Source organism: Microtus oregoni, unplaced genomic scaffold, assembly GCF_018167655.1.
Source record: "Microtus oregoni isolate MIOR12 unplaced genomic scaffold, Mior012 000038F_ref0000394, whole genome shotgun sequence".
Classification (NCBI taxonomy): Eukaryota; Metazoa; Chordata; class Mammalia; order Rodentia; family Cricetidae; genus Microtus; species Microtus oregoni.
The window spans coordinates 9,912,601-9,928,522 of NW_024543097.1; the positions used below are offsets into that span (position 1 = coordinate 9,912,601).

A 15,922-nucleotide genomic window follows, 5' to 3' on the forward strand; every position below is an offset into this window, starting at 1 on the left:
AAATAAACCTTAAGATATCTTCTGAGACTTTCAGGAGAGTTCTAAACTGTGTCTTCAAAAATGAATATGGTCTTTTGACAATGGCTAGACAAAACTACAAGAGAACAGAGCCAGGATGTGACTGCTGCAGTATTTGAGTGTGGAGAGCTCAGAATAAATGGCAGAATCAAGAAAAGCTTCATGAAGAAGGTGATATCTAGATGACCATTGAGTCATAGTGGACAAACAAGGATAAAACTGAATCAATAATCCACCTAAATTAATTATAGGTATATACTCAACCCCTCCCACAAAACATCAAAGTCTAAGTTGACCTACAATAGAAAGACCTACATTTTTATAATATCCATATGGTTGTTATAGAATCAGCCTAGAGGTTCATCAGGGAATAAATGGAGGAAGAAAATGTGGTACACACACCACCTCTACCACCACTACCACCACTACCACCACCACCACACTATTCATCCATAAACAAGAAAGCAATTAGATTGTTTGTGGAAAATGGGTAGAACTAGAGATGATTATTTCAGTAAGGTAAGTTAGATCTACAAATTCAATTACTGAATATTTTGACTTACAAAATTAAATATTGAATGTTTTCTTGGGGGTGGAAAAGAATATGGAAATAAAAGGGGGACTAATAGGGTTATAAGATAAACAGAGAGAGGAAAAGAAAGATAAAGTAGGATAGTGAGGGGTTGGGAAGGTAGATAAACAGTTTAGATCACTGGCTGCCTATGCAGAGGACCCAATTGGATTCCCAGCACCCAATTGGTAGCTCATCGATAACTACAGTTCCAGGGAATGTGATCCCCTCTTCTGGTCTCGACAGGCACTGTACACATGGAGTAGTCAGACATACATGCAGGGAAAACATCCAAACACATAAAAATAAATAAATCATTAAAAAATGTTAAGACAGAAAAGATAATTAGGGATGGACAAGGTAAGCATACATTATATGTATGTAAAAGTGTTATAATGAAACTTATTTTTTATGTATAAGTAATATTAATACTAATCAAGAAGACATGAAAAATGATTAAATATATTTTGACTACTGAAACAATTTTTATCTAAAATAAAAGGTTACGTTTATGCTAAAAAAAATAACCACTGAGCCATCTAATTTGAGTAGACATTACATTAACCAAAATTGTGAATCTGGGGCTTAGGCATAGAAAACTTGGAGAATGGCAGTCAAGGTTGTACCTCAAAGATAGGTCACATGAAGGAATGTTTTTGCTGCTGCAGACCCTGGTAAACACAAAGAGCACATGTTCCCCTGCCCCCAGCCATGGGCTCCTGCTGTGTACGTTGTGCAGCTATGTATTGGTGTTTTGGCACTCAGCTGGCCTCACAGACCTGGGCAGGAGCACAGCCAGCTGTGCTGACTGAGCAGGGCTGGAGGAGGTAGTATCTAACCTTCTGTGTTCTGGCAAGGAGGAGGGGTCTCTCTCATGTCACCTCACACAATGTTACAGTCCTCCAATTCAAGATGGAAGGGCCTAGGATTGAAAGGCAGGGAGAATTAAGAGATGCTGGAGGGGAGGGAAGTCCAGGGCATGATTGGGGCACACCTGGAGGGGAGAGTGAGTGGTTGAGGCAGATTTACTATGATGTTTGACTAGTCCATCTTGGATAAGGTTAGAAGTGTGAGGCTGAAGTTGCCTGAAGAAGCCATGTCTGTACTAGAATCCTATAATCTGGAGACCCATGCAGACAAGAATGTGGTAAGTCTACAGCCTCATTTCCTTTGAGTAATCTTAGGCTCTTTATGACCTGTCTACTTTTACTTTTGTGTCTTTACTGTGACAGTTGGTTTTAATAGTCAACCAGACACAATCTTGACCCACTCAGTGGCTAGCACTATTCCCTGGGATGGAAATCCTGAGTTATGTAAAAGTAGACATGCAAGATGAGCAGGTGAGCACTTCCATGAATACATTAACTTGTTCTCTGCTTGTGACTATGGACATAACGTGACCGGCTGCTTCACGTTCCTGGCACTGCCCCGCTGTGGTAGACTGTAATCTGGAATGGTGAGCTAAAATAAACCTTCCCCAAGATGCTTTTGCCAAGGTTTTCATGGTAGAAACATGAAACCAAACTAAGATGCAAACTTTGTTGTGACTTAGGCAAACATTGTTAGTAGCCTTAGCAGACCTCTCCCATGCATTAACTCTAGATCTGTGAATGGTACCAAATGACATCTGAAATCTATGGAAAGATTTTCTTCGCTTGCTGTAGCTTACTGGGATATCTAGGTTTTAACATACGCTACAGTCACCAGAGAAAAGAGAGCCCCTCTTGAGATGTTTCTATCAGATTGGTCTGTGGGTCTGTCTATAAGGGTATTTTCTTGATTGTTGATTGATGTGGGAGGGCCCAGCCCATTGAAGACAGTGCCATATTTAGGCAAGTAATCCTGGTCTCTAAGAAAGGTAGCTGAGCAAGCCAGGAAAAGTAAGTCAGTGAGCAGTGTTCTTCCATGGTCTCTGTTTCAGTTCCTGCCTCAATTCCTATCCTGAATTTCCTCAGTGATAAATGGTGACCGATTTGTGACTTAGACATATAAGATAAAATAAGCCCTTTACTCCCTAGGTTGCATTTGGTCAGAGCTTTATCACATCAGAGAAGAAAGCTGTAACAGCCACCTCCCTAAAGCCCCCACCAATGCATCTATTTTGACTGTATTACTGTATGCTTGTTTTGTTTTATGCCTATAGATAAATGTTCACATGTCCTCTTCCATAGTGGTATGCATCCTTCAGAATTCCTAAGCCTGCCTTCCTGGCCATACCACGCATAGTTAGCTCAAAATCAACTACTTTCTTATCTTACTCTTTACTGAAGACAAGTGATTTTATATCTTCAGGGGGCTTTCCATCTGTGATGCTGTCTCCATTAAGATGGAACTTGGGAACTTGTCTAAGACTGTACAAAGATGGGGTTTGTATCCCATTGCTGTGAGACTACAAAGGGCCATTTGATTCCTATTTCTGAGGGTGGAACGGAGGTGGTACAGAAGAGAGACACCTGATAGCAGGAGTGTCAGGGTGTGTGTCCTGTGGGATTTTCTTCTCTGAGGTAACCTTGAACTCGAAGGCTTCCTAAGCTAGTTCATCAAAGCCACAGGGACACACCTCTACAGCATCTGGAGATGGCTTATGGCAGCTCTGTGGCTGTATTGGCCTCGGCTGCTTCCCTGCCTGGCAGCACTTTAGAGAGAGATCAGGGTTCTCTCCAAAGTACTAAGTGCATCAAATTTAGCAGGGCAGGCTCCGCGTGCCAAAAGAAAATGCTCCAAAGGCTCAGAGTGGGCATGAGCAGCCCAGGAGGTCAGACTCTTAGCAGCCCTTGGTGGTGCATGCATGCAGAATGGTGTTCGTTCCCCTGGGTATCCAATTGGAAAATGTCCCTGTTCTCCACTCAGATGCCTGCTGGCCACCCAGAGCAAACTTCCTGGAGCCTCAGCAGTTTTGATTCACCTAAAAATATGATTTGGAATCAGCTGCCGTGTTAGTTGAGTAACAGATTCTGTTTTCCTTTCTATTTTTGTACTATCTTTCAGAAACACATTCTCCATAACGGATCTGGATACTTCAATGTTGTGAACTAAAGCCATATGGAGTGGAAGGAGAATCGGTTATGGGTTGGAGGAAGAGCTTCCTAGGGGCTTGTTAATCAAGTTTACTCCCTGCTGTCCCTCTCCTCCCCTGGCATCCCAGCCCCACAGTCCTTCCTTTGTTCCTTCAATCAAGCCTGGAGTGGAACCTGCTGAGTGCTGTGAGCCTGTCAGATTTGCAGGGAATCTCTCTGCCCTTGCCTTGGATGATTGGCTCAGTGAATCTGTGTGCTGTGGCTAAAGATTCCTAGGCAGAAAGCTAAGGGTAACTCTAGTCCCTGGACTTCTCCTGCATACAGGGACACCAGACAGCGTTAATGCAGCAGGTTCTGCAAGAACCTCCCCCAGCTTCCCCCAAGCCCTCCATTGCTTTCACAGTTACTCAGAAATGGGAACTGGGGCCCATCAAGTTTTGGGCTTTCTTTCACTTACCTGTGGAGTATAGGGAATCTCATTTCCCAGGTTCCCTTGCCAATTTGCTTCTAAGTGTGGCCATGATGAAGCAGGGGAAGAGCAGAACAGAGGACCAAACAGAGAAGGAAGGTGTTCGTCTCTCTGGCTAAATCTTTCCCTTGGGAATTGTTCACTTCGATAGTCCAGTCTCTTCCCACAGCGTCACCAGGGTTCCAGCTCTTTTTCTGTGGCCTTGCCTCCTAGTCTCTGCGTAGCCACTTTCTCTGTGTGGGAATGGCCTCTGTAGTTGCTAAGTCTTCATTTGTGCATGGCTTCTCAACACTTTTACCATCTCTGTGATCAATTTTCCTTAGAACAAAGTACATTTCATTCACAGGGATAGGTGTGCCCGACAAGCCATTTGCATTCATTTCTTTTCTAAAATTCCTTTCCTTTGACCACTTTCCTATTATATGGTTGATTTTTCCAATGAATTATAAGCTCTATGTGGGTATTATTGTGTGACTTTTCCTGGGGACACATGAATGAACATCTGATCACCTGACATAGAGCACCAATGACAAACCAATGAAGTGATTTCACCTGAGTCTGACTGGGAGAACCAGTGAGTCTATTGGAGCCTTTCATAGGAACATGAGAGATGCAAGGGCAGCTGCATCACCAGAAACAAATCTCAGCCCAGTGCAGTTGATGATTCATGAGAACTAAACCCCCAGAGCTCTTGGCACAGCTTTCAGGCAACTTGTCAGCTCAGAGAATCTCTTCTCTTTAACAGATGTTACTTCTATATAATCTCATGGAGAGGTTTCATGAATTTTGTAAGTTTCAGGGACTTCCTGGGCATTGTAAGTTTTTTATTTCCTGTGTCATACAATCGCCCCCTTTTTCTATTCATGAAATAATGTTTAAATGAAAAAGAAATGGCTATACCCTGCTTTTCTATTATGTGGCTGACTTTTTTTTCCAATTAATTTATCATAAGTACCATGCTAGGAATATTAGTCTCTTATCTATGATATAAGTTGAATTTTTTTCCTGATTTTTGACCTTTGCTATAGGTATTTATATTGTTATTATTTTCTTTGGCACAAACCACATTTCTATAAACTGTTTCAAAGACATGTATTTATCACTACTTTTGATGCTACATTTAGAATGACTAAATTAATCATAGTTAAAATTTCTCTACACATTTTATTTTAGCATTTTAATGGTTTCACTTATTAAAATGTGCAACTGATTCCATAATCTAATGAACAAAAATATATAGATATGACTTTATTCCTCTTACTTTTTTGGAAATGATTGCTAAGTTATATTAATATAATTTGTTAAATAGGTCACTGTATTTGTTTATTTTTTTGTGTGACTATAACAAAATGCCTGAAGCTAACTAGTTTATAAAGGGAACTTTAGTTCATAGTAATTGCGGTTCAAGGGCATGGCACTGACATCTGTTTGGCTCTAATGAAAGCCTGCAGCAGATGGTATCACAGTGGTGGGCATATGTTCAGAGAGAGGCAAAACGAGAAGAATCATGGGTCATACTGGCTCTTTAATAAGTTATGCTTATTCAATATTTATTAATTGGTCAAATTAATGGATTGCATTTGATATTTACATATTTCTACCATTGCTTATGCAAACCTTTGATCATATGCCTTTCTTCCAACCCTCTCTTGCCTCTTTCCTTTTCTCTAGACCCCCTTCCTCATTCCTAGGAACCCATCACCCATTTTTTGTTTGTTTGTTTCCAGACACAAGAGATAGCATGACAACTTGGCTAATTTTGATTTAGAAAATAATCACTGGTCCTACCCATTTTCCTGCAAGTAGCGTGATTTAATTTTATCTTTCTTATTTGTGACCTAGAGAGACTTCACTGTGCATATAAAGCAGGCATTTAAAAATCCATTTGTCTGTTGGTGAAGGTCAAGGCGGATTTCATGTCTTGGTTACATAGATACAGGGCATCTCTGTGGTAAATTTTAGTTATATTCCCAGAGCTGGTACAGCTTCATTTTAAGATACATTTATTTTTAGTTAAAATAGTTTTTAAAATATTCAAACTTTGTTTCCATAGTGGCTGTAATAATTTATATCAACACTGTGCAATTCTCCCCCCACCATAACCTCAATATTGCTTTGTTTTGTTTTTATGATACTCTTATGAGTATTATAGAGGTCCGTTAGAAGTTATATTATGCCTTTTTGAGATAGGCCCTCACTATGTAGCCCTGACTGGCCTGAAATTTGCTGTGTAGACTAGACTGGCATCAAACTCATAGAGATCTACCTGCTTCTGCCTCCTGAGTGCTAGGATAAAAGGTCTATACAATCCCAGGCCCTCATATTAACTTTCTTTGAGATTAATCTCCCAGTACTTAATTACCTCTCACTAAGCCCCATCTCTTTAAAGTTCTACGCTTTTTCCACATAGTCACCCTAGGGAATAAATTTCTAGAACATGCAGCCTTGAGGCACACCCTTATACCACACCCAAAGCATTCTTAGTCAAATGATTTGAGATGGCACTTCCACGAACCCATAGTTTACTATATATATTTGGTCAATTGTCATCTTTCTCCCCTGTGTCTTTGGTAATTATATGAATCGAATTTGGCCTTATGTAACTTTGGAGACTGGCTCCATTGGAGAGTAAAATGAATCTGAGTTTCAGTTTTTTTGGCTATGTGTGCAGAATGTCACTCCTTTTTTATATCTCTAATTGCATTCTCCTCTCTCTCTCTCTCTCTCTCTCTCTCTCTTTCTTTCTCTCTCTCTCTGTGTGTGTGTGTGTGTGTGTGTTCTTAGTTGCGTATCACTTGTCAGTTGCAGAATATTCAGTTGTTTCTAGCTTTTCAATGATGGGGATGAATGAAGCCTTATGGCTTTATTTAAAATAATTTAAAAATAAATCCACATGTAAATGTTCCTCACAGAACATTTATTTTAAAAATATTTAAATAAATAAATACAATTCTTTATTTAAAATTATTTTAACTCATATGTATAAGCATTTTATCTGCATGTGTATCTGTGCACCATACACATGGAGTGCCCTTAGAATCTGAAAGATTGGATCCACTGGAACTGGAGTTGCAGAAAATGTGAAGTGTACTGCCACTCAATCGTTGGTCCTCTGGAAGACCAACCAGTGCTCTTAGCTGCTGAATCATCGCTCCAGAATCTTGATTTATTTATTTGTTTTATGGCCCTGAATTTCCTTTAATCAGAGATAACCATGAAAAATCCACTAACTCTCAAAAGCTATATTTTACTTAATTGAGTCTTCATCTTTAAAAACATTTAATAAAACATGTATACAATATATGCTGCTTCCCTTTCAAGATACATCACATCACATTGCCTTCAGTTCGTCAGCTGGCATTTAGCCACTTGTGGCTCTGACTCAGAGAGATTACAGGCTCAGAAATTTCAAAGCTCTTCACCATCTCCTCCCGGTCATGATAATTCAAAGCTATAATTCCTTGACTCCTAATTTAAGTGTTTTGGTCAATTTCCTCACTTTCTGCCTTCATCACTGGTTCTATTAGTGGTAATCGGTCTTGATCAAGTCTTACTCTTGCAAAGGCATCCCGTATAATGAAGCAAACAGGAAAGATGTTTTCCACTATACAGGGATCAACCGCAAAATAATATAAGGACATTGGAGTATCAAGGTCTTCTCTAAAGCAAGTCTGCAACAATCTGGAGATTCCACTTCTTTCTCAGTCGCTTCTTGATGAGACTCTTCCATGCACTTCCACCTAGCATGCCTTGTCTGTGGCTCTTCTAGCCTATGAGATTGTCTTAGCCAATCAGTTTGTGGCTTTGGCACAGGGAATTCTCCATGTATTGAACCCGACAAAGAGAGAAATGTATGGATTTTATTAAAGATGTTTTCTCATTTTTGCCTAATAACTTTCAGGAGTCTTAGACAATTAATCAAAATCAGCTTTATCTTCACCACAGTTGAGTTCTTCAACTTCTACTGAATTTACACCCATGTGTGTCAGTAGAGTTTCAATGTATCTTACCATCAAATGAGTTTAGATCAGAGTACAGCAGTTTGGCTTTCTCTCTGGCCAATTCTGAAGCAAGAACAAGAAACTGGACATCAAGAACTATTTCTTAAACTCACAATAGTTTATTATACAGACTGTTGACCACTGCAAGGATCTCTGTTACCAGCATCCAGTGTGTCTTCCAGATTTTGTTGGGTGGAATTGATGAGAGCACAGTACAGGTGGCACAGGCTGTGATTGTACTTGGCCTCCAAGCAGGCCAGGTCCATCAACTTGTCCCCGAAATCAAATGGGTTGATGTCCTCCTGCAGGCCAGCCAGACCATGAGTGGAGTGAGAGCAAACGTGGTCCTAATGTGGGCCGGCAGCTGTTGTTCTCATGATTTATTTTTATTACATGTATGAATGGTTGCCTGTATGCATGTGTGTGCAATATCCATAGATGTAGGAGAGGCCATTGGATCCTGTTGAATTAGAATTATTGGTGGTTGTGAGACACCATATGGGTGCTGGGAACTGAACCTGTGTCTTCTGCAAGAAGGGCAAGTCTCCTAACCTCAGAGACATCTATCTCTACAGCCCCTCACATATAGATTTTATATAAACCTAAGTTTTCATTCCTCAGAGATAAACATGTAGGTGTAACATTACTCATTAACATAGTAACTGCACATTTCACTCACAAACAAACAAAAAATGTTCGTTTGAGGCTGGAGCTGGCCTTGTACTTTTTATGCATTGAAGGCTGATCTTAAACTCTTGAAATTGATCCTCCTATCTCTACCTCCCAGTGCTAGTTAGGATTATACATACAATATATACATACATATATATTATATATGTGCCAAACTGTTCCCAAAGAGGCTGCGTTCCCATTCCCACAGCTATAATGCTTAAGTCCATACTAAAAGTACAAAGCTTTAAGCAAACAGGATTCTACCCCCTGTAAATCTCTGCACTTTTAGCTGAGAGGGGCCTGATACTTAGAACAACCAGGGCTCAGCTCTGCAACCTGAGAAGGAGGGGACTGGGGCACGTTACAGCTCAGAGCTCCCATCCTTTGACCTTGAGAAAGGATGTTTCTCATTAGCGTTTACCCACAGAGGTACAAAGCAAGTGAGGCAACTCAAAAAGGAGTAATTGGGTCCACAGGACTTCCTACCTCAGCTGTAGGTTGTTGGTCTAGGAGACAGGATGATGGAAATCTTGCTTTCAGTACCAGAGCAAGCTCATCAGACCTCATCATGGGACTTGAAGATGAAACTTGTGTGACACAAGTTTTCCTCCTGTTGTGACCTGCTCCCTCACACCTGCAAAGAAGCCACCCTCTCTGCACCTAAGTGTATTCATTGCACCCCTCCTCTAGGCACCACTTCCTCTATCTGTGTCAGACCGACACTGGTCCAGAGGAACACAGCAGCTAGACCCTCTCAAATGAACACTTTTAGCATTAAATACCTATCTAAACATGAGCAGGGGCTATGCTTTGTCAACAATATAAGCCATAACCATTGTTCCCAAATATTGGTAAATTATTTTTGCCATGAAACTTCTAGAAATAATTTAACAATGAGAAGTTGATGGTTGCCAGGAAACAATGGGCAAGCAGCCAAGATGGTAATGTTCAAGAAGAATAGGAAATCCTGACCTATTTTGGGCGGTGGATAGAGAGAAAAGTAACTCTTGAATGTCAGCCCCAAAGTGAGGACCGTGAGACTCTCATTGCCTTTTAGGTCTCTTCCTCACTTTGAGGCATATAAAATTTTACACTCCATCTCCCCCAACCAATTAAAGCTGTTAGAATTTATCTTTAGCATAAAAAGCTACATTTTCCCCACCATAAGAAAAAACATCTGTTTGATTTAAAAGCATCATGTTCCATACCCTAAAGATAAGTTGGAGATCCAGAGAGGGAAAAAAAGGAAGCTTAAAGTAATGGAACATAAACATCATACAGAGGAAAGGTAATCAAAAGAAAGCTGTAGCTGGCTTAGAAAGCTTGTACTCAGGAAATACGCCTTAGTCTTGGATGGGGGTGGAGGCGGGATGGTTGGATCCCTTACAGGCTGGTGCTGTGGGCCTTACTGAGAACTCTGGATGATGAAAACTCCAGATGCTGCAGAACTCAGGATGTCTCTGGATTGTGAGCTGTTCTTTACTCAAAAGCTATTCCAAGATTCAAACTAATGTTTGAGATTTAAAACAGTCCCCTAGAGCTCTATCTAGTTTACTTTCTGTGTTATATATTTCTTTTTTTTGTCTCGGTAACAAAGTACTCGAGAAAACAACTTCAGGGAAGAAGGCTTATTTGGGCTTGTAATTCCAGTCTATAATCAGCTAGTCTGTTCAGGGCCTGAGGCAGTGCTTCAGTCTACGAAGCTTGTGTTGGAGTTAAACCAGTCACTTGGTGGTAGGCAGGTAGAGGGTGACACAAGAAGAGGTCTGAGCGACCCATACCTATCAAATATAAGTTAGGAACAAAGATTGTCTTGTCTTGCAAAGAAACCTATGCACAAAGCAAAAGCACCTTGGCAAGGCAATGGTTTTTACAATCAACCCCACCTGATTGGCCAGCACAAAGAGACAGGAAGGTCACTTGGGTTTTTATTCTAATGTAGGTAGCTACTGCATCTTTCTCCCATTGGTTGGGATCCAACCTCACAATCCTTCATGATTGGCTAGTTTTAAAAGAATTGGTGCAAAAGAAACAAAGGCAAAACGGAAAAGACTGGTCCCAGAAGTCCCTGGAGTCCTGAAAATGCAGGGGAACCTTTATGTAAACAAAGTTTTACAGGATGGGCTTAGTAAAACATTTGCATAAAGGGTTTTCAAGGTTGGGAAAACAAAAAGATTTGCAGAAGAGTCTCACAGGTGCTGAGGTTAAAAAGACTTGAATTATTTGTCATAAACAAAACTTTTACAGTATTTGACAGAAAGAATAATATTTAATATTTCTTACAGGCACATCAGATGACTCACTTTCTCTAGTCAGCTCCCACCTTCTAATAACCCCTTCAGTATCTAGCTGCTGATGAAGTTAGTGGCCTCAAGAGTCAATCACTTCTTTGATTGTATATACCAGTTGGAAAACAACAGTCAACACATAAGCCTTTCACAGAGACATTTTGTAGTCAAACCATAATGCTCTTTGCTATACAGAAGCAGAAACTGATGCAAGGAGTCTCTGATAGCAGAAATAGGTGAGGAAACTGTGAAGGCCCAAAATTGTGAGCCTATTTTCACCTTGTCTGAAGGTCAGAGAATTTCAACTTGCTCAGAGTTGTTGTCATTCAACCCTTACCAAAGGTCAGAGAGTTGAAACTTACTTCTATTTCTTCAAGGTTATTGTCTGTTTGTACCTCAAACAAAGAACCCACCTATATTCAGACCAGAGAGTTCTGCTCTCTCAATGTTATTGTCAACAGGTGTGGCTAATATCCAGACCTTGTATTTCAGGCATAGAGAAGTAGCTGTTTCTACCTCAAACAAAAGTCTAAGGATCCAACTAAGTTTCTACTCCCTCAGGGAGATAACAATGGATTTCACCTAGGGAGTGGGTTGCCTACAGAATGTTTTGGTTTAGAGTGTGAGATTACTTGTCTTGTTCTAGCAACAGAATGTATAAGAATGCAGCCTGCAACCTTCAACTGGTCTTTCTTTTCCTTGTATAATGTTAATCCATTTTTTGTTTTTGTTTTTGTTTTATCTTACTCTTACCTTTAGGGGTATTCTAAGCAAATGAAAATTAAACACGGGCAATTTCAGTATTCACTGGAACGATCTCCCAGCACTATCCTGTGTTTTCTGTTTTATTATTTTTCCTTTGTGTCTTTGTTATCTTTACTTGTTTTTCTAATATCCATGCCCCTACCCTGGTAAGTGCTATTTTTGTCAAAGCTGGTCTCTGACACAGAACATTACATCACTGAAAGAGAGAAGAAAAGCCCCAAACAAGCCAAATTTAAGGCAAAGCTAAGATGATGCTATTTAGTCCCTTCACTTCTGTACACAGACACTCGTTTCAGCTTCTTCTTCTCTTGTCTAGGGTTCCAGGCTATGGGGAAAGATGGAGATAACAGAAACATCACACCCTCTAGAATAACCCAACTGTTGTCATTGGATTTGGGTTAAACTAATTCTGTGGCTCATACCCTTAAAATCAATAAACTCTATTTTTAAGAGCAGTTTTAGATTCACAGTAAAATTGGAAAGAAAGTAGAGTCTTAACCACATAAAATGCCCAGTATTCGCATCCCACACCTAGTGATGTATTTGTTGTAGTTGATAAACCAACATTGACACATCATTATCACCCGAAGTTCACAGTTTGCATTAGGATCCACATGGGATTTGTGTTTTCTATGGGTTTTGACAAATATAGGGTGACATCTAACCTCTATTATAGCATCATTCCAAAAAATATTTACCACTCTAAAAGCATCTCTGCGTTCTATCAGTTCCTCCACCCTAAGCCTCACACCCTGCCCTCTACTAATCTTTTCATAGCCTCCATGGCCTTACCTTTCTAAGATACCACACAATAAGGATCATTCTACAGTGACATGTTTTCAGATTGGAATTTTTTACTTGGTAATTTTCATCATACATGATTTCCTTTCAAGATGTCCTCTTTATTGAAGGGTTTATTTACTTTTATTTTATGTGCAAGGAGTGTTTGGGCTATCTGTGTATACCTGCACCATGTACGTCCTTGATGGCCTTGGAGGCCAGAGGAAGGTATTAGATATTCAGGATCCGGAGTTACAGGTAGCGGTATACTGCCATGTGGGTGCTAGGAACCAAACCCAGGTCTTCTGCTAAAGTACCCAGTGTTCTTAACTATCAAGCCACCTCTTCAGCCCCAAGGGTCCTATTTTCAAAGTTCCAACATATCCATGTGGCAAACAGTGAGTCCCACCCAAGAGTCTTCTTTAGAAGGTAGTCTCAGTTCTCAAGAGGATTTATCTGGGAAGACAAAGTAGAAGAGATACCCTGAAGAGGGAGATGGGAACATGAGGGATTGGTTGAGTGGGCTGGGGACAGGACAGAGGAGAGTAATGACGGAGATGTCTTGTGAGGGGGTATTTTGGCATCAGAGAGAAACCTGGTGCCAGAGAAATTCCCAGCAATTTACAAGAATGACCCCAGCTAAGACTCCTAGCAATAGTGGAGAGCATGCCTAAACTGACCACCTCTGGTAATCAGATTGGTGATCGTCCTAATTGTCGTCACAGAACCTTCATCCAGTAACTGATGGAAACAAATGCAGAGATCCATAGCCAAGCACTGGGCCGAGCTCTGGGAATCCTGATAAAGAGAGGGAGGAAATATTGTAAGAGCCAGGGAGAGTCAAGGTCATCACAAGGGAATCCACAGAAACAACTAATCTGTGCTCATAGGAGCTCATAGACTCTAGACCAACAGCTAGGGAGCCTGCATTGACTGACCTAGGCCCTCTACATATGTGTGACAGTTGTGTGGTTTGGTCTATTTGTGGGACTCCTAGCAGTGGGATTAGAGCCTGTTCCTAAAATTTGAGCTGGCTTTCGGGAACCTATATTGGGTTGCCTTGCCCAGCCTTAATACAAAGAGAGGAGCTTTTTCCTACCTTTACTTGATATGCTGTGCTTTGTTGACATCCGTGGGAGGCCTGCCCTTTTCTAAACAGAAACAGAGGAGGAATGGTGAGGGTCCAGGGGACATGAGCGGGGGAGAGTGTAATTGGAGACTGCTCCTTTGTTTGCTGGATGCGCTGACCAGAATAATCACACAGAAACTATATTAATTGCAACACTGTTTGGCCAATGCCTTAGGCATATTCCTAGCTAGCTCTTACATCCTCAATTACTACATTTCTATTAGTCTCTGTTTTCATCACGAGGCTGTGGCTTACCAAAAAGGTTCTGGGCATCTTTTTTTCCTTCAGCAGCTACATGGCATCTCTTTGACTCTGCCTACTCTCCATATATATTTCTGTCTAAGATTCCTACCTGGCTTTATTCTGGCCTGCCATAGACCAAAGCAGCTTCTTTATTAACTAATGATAATAAAACACATTCACAGCATACAGAGAAGAATCCTCATCAGGAGAGGAAAGAGGGTAAACTGTGGCTGGTATGTAAAACAAATGAAAAATTTTAATTAATAAAAAATATTTTAAAGCCACCTATCACTCTGCACCCTCAGTGGAACTCTGAAACACAGCTTGCTCCAATACTGAGGAGACTTAAGAGGTGAGTGAACAACCACATGGCGGGAAGCCCCACTCTCTAGGATCTCCAGAGTAGGACAAAACCCCGGGGCCCCTCCCCCAACTCCCTTGGCTTTTCTAGTCAGCCAGCAGGGAGTTTCCTGCAGCTAGGCTTCCCCTAAAACCCATATTCATCCAAACTACTAGCCACACACCACCCCCAAACCCACCTATCCTTGTGTAACCTGGGTGGAACTCTGAAACACAGCTTGTTCCAATACTGAGGGGACTTAAGAGGTAAGTGAACAGCCACACAGCGGGATGCCCCACTCTCTAGGACCTCCACAGTGGGACAAAACCCCTATATAATGTTCTGTCTCTTTAAGAGACAAGCCACGTCAACTTTTTCCCTGCTTGCAGCCTTAGCTTCTCTCTCTTCTTTCTCTCTCTCTCTCTCAGAGGCAGCTTCTTCCTCTCCCCATTTCTCCCCTTCCCTCTTCTCTTTCTCTCTCTCTGTCTGTCTGTCTCTCTCTCATCTTCTCCCCTTCTCCCCTCCCTTCCATAGCTACTAAATAAATATCCAACTCCATTCTGTATGATGTGCCTATCCATCTGTCTGCTGCCACCAGGATCCCGCAGCAAGTCTCACCTGCCGCCACATGGAAATCTGCCTCATAGTCTCGATCACCATCCCTGCTTGGGACTGGGTGCTTTCAGGACCCCGAAAAACAAACAAACAAACAAACAAACAAACAAAAACAAGGATAGCCAAAAACAATCCTGTACAATAAAGGAACTTTTGGAGGCATCTCCATCCCTGACATCAAGCTCTATTACAGAACTACAGTAATAAAAACAACTTGGTATTGGCATAAAAACAGAGAGGTTGACAAATGGAATTTAATTGAAAACCTGGATATTAATCCATACACCTATGGACACCTGATACTTGACAAAGAAACTAAAATTATAAAATGAAAAAAAAGAAAGCATCTTCAACAAATGGTGCTGGCATAACTGGATGTCAGCATGTAGACGAATGAAAATAGACCCATATCTATCACCATGCACAAAACTCAAGTCCAAATGGATTAAAGACCTCAATATAAATCTGACCACACTGAACCTGATAGAAGAGAAAGTGGGAAGTAATCTTCAATGCATGGGCACAGGGGACCACTTCCTAAATATAACACCAGTAGCACAGATACTGAGAGCAACAATAAATAAATGGGACCTCCTGAAACTGAGAAGCTTCTGTAAAGCAATGACATAGTCAATAAGACAAAAAGGCAACCTACTGAATGAGAGAAAATCTTCACCAACCCACATCAGACAAAGGACTGATCTCCAAAATATATAAAGAACTCAAGAAATTGGACATTAAAATTTGAAATAACCCAATTAAAAAATGGGTACTGAACTAAACAGAGATTCTCAACTGAAGACTCTCAAATGGCCAAAAAAACACTTAAGGAAATGTTCAATATCCTTAACCATCAGGGAAATACAAATCAAAACAACTCTGAGACCATCTCACACTTGTCAGAATGGCAAAGATCAAAACTCCAATGATAGCTTATGCTGGAGAGAATGTGGAGTAACTGGAACACTCATCCATTGCTAGTGGGAATGTAAACTTGTACAACCACTTGGGAAA

General features: G+C 40.9%; 1 pseudogene; it reads right to left on the reverse strand.

Annotated features, from left to right (window-relative positions):
- Positions 1–7,425: 7,425 nt before the first annotated feature.
- Positions 7,426–14,953, reverse strand: LOC121433374 (annotated as a pseudogene).
- Between the last annotated feature and the right edge of the window lie 969 nt (positions 14,954–15,922).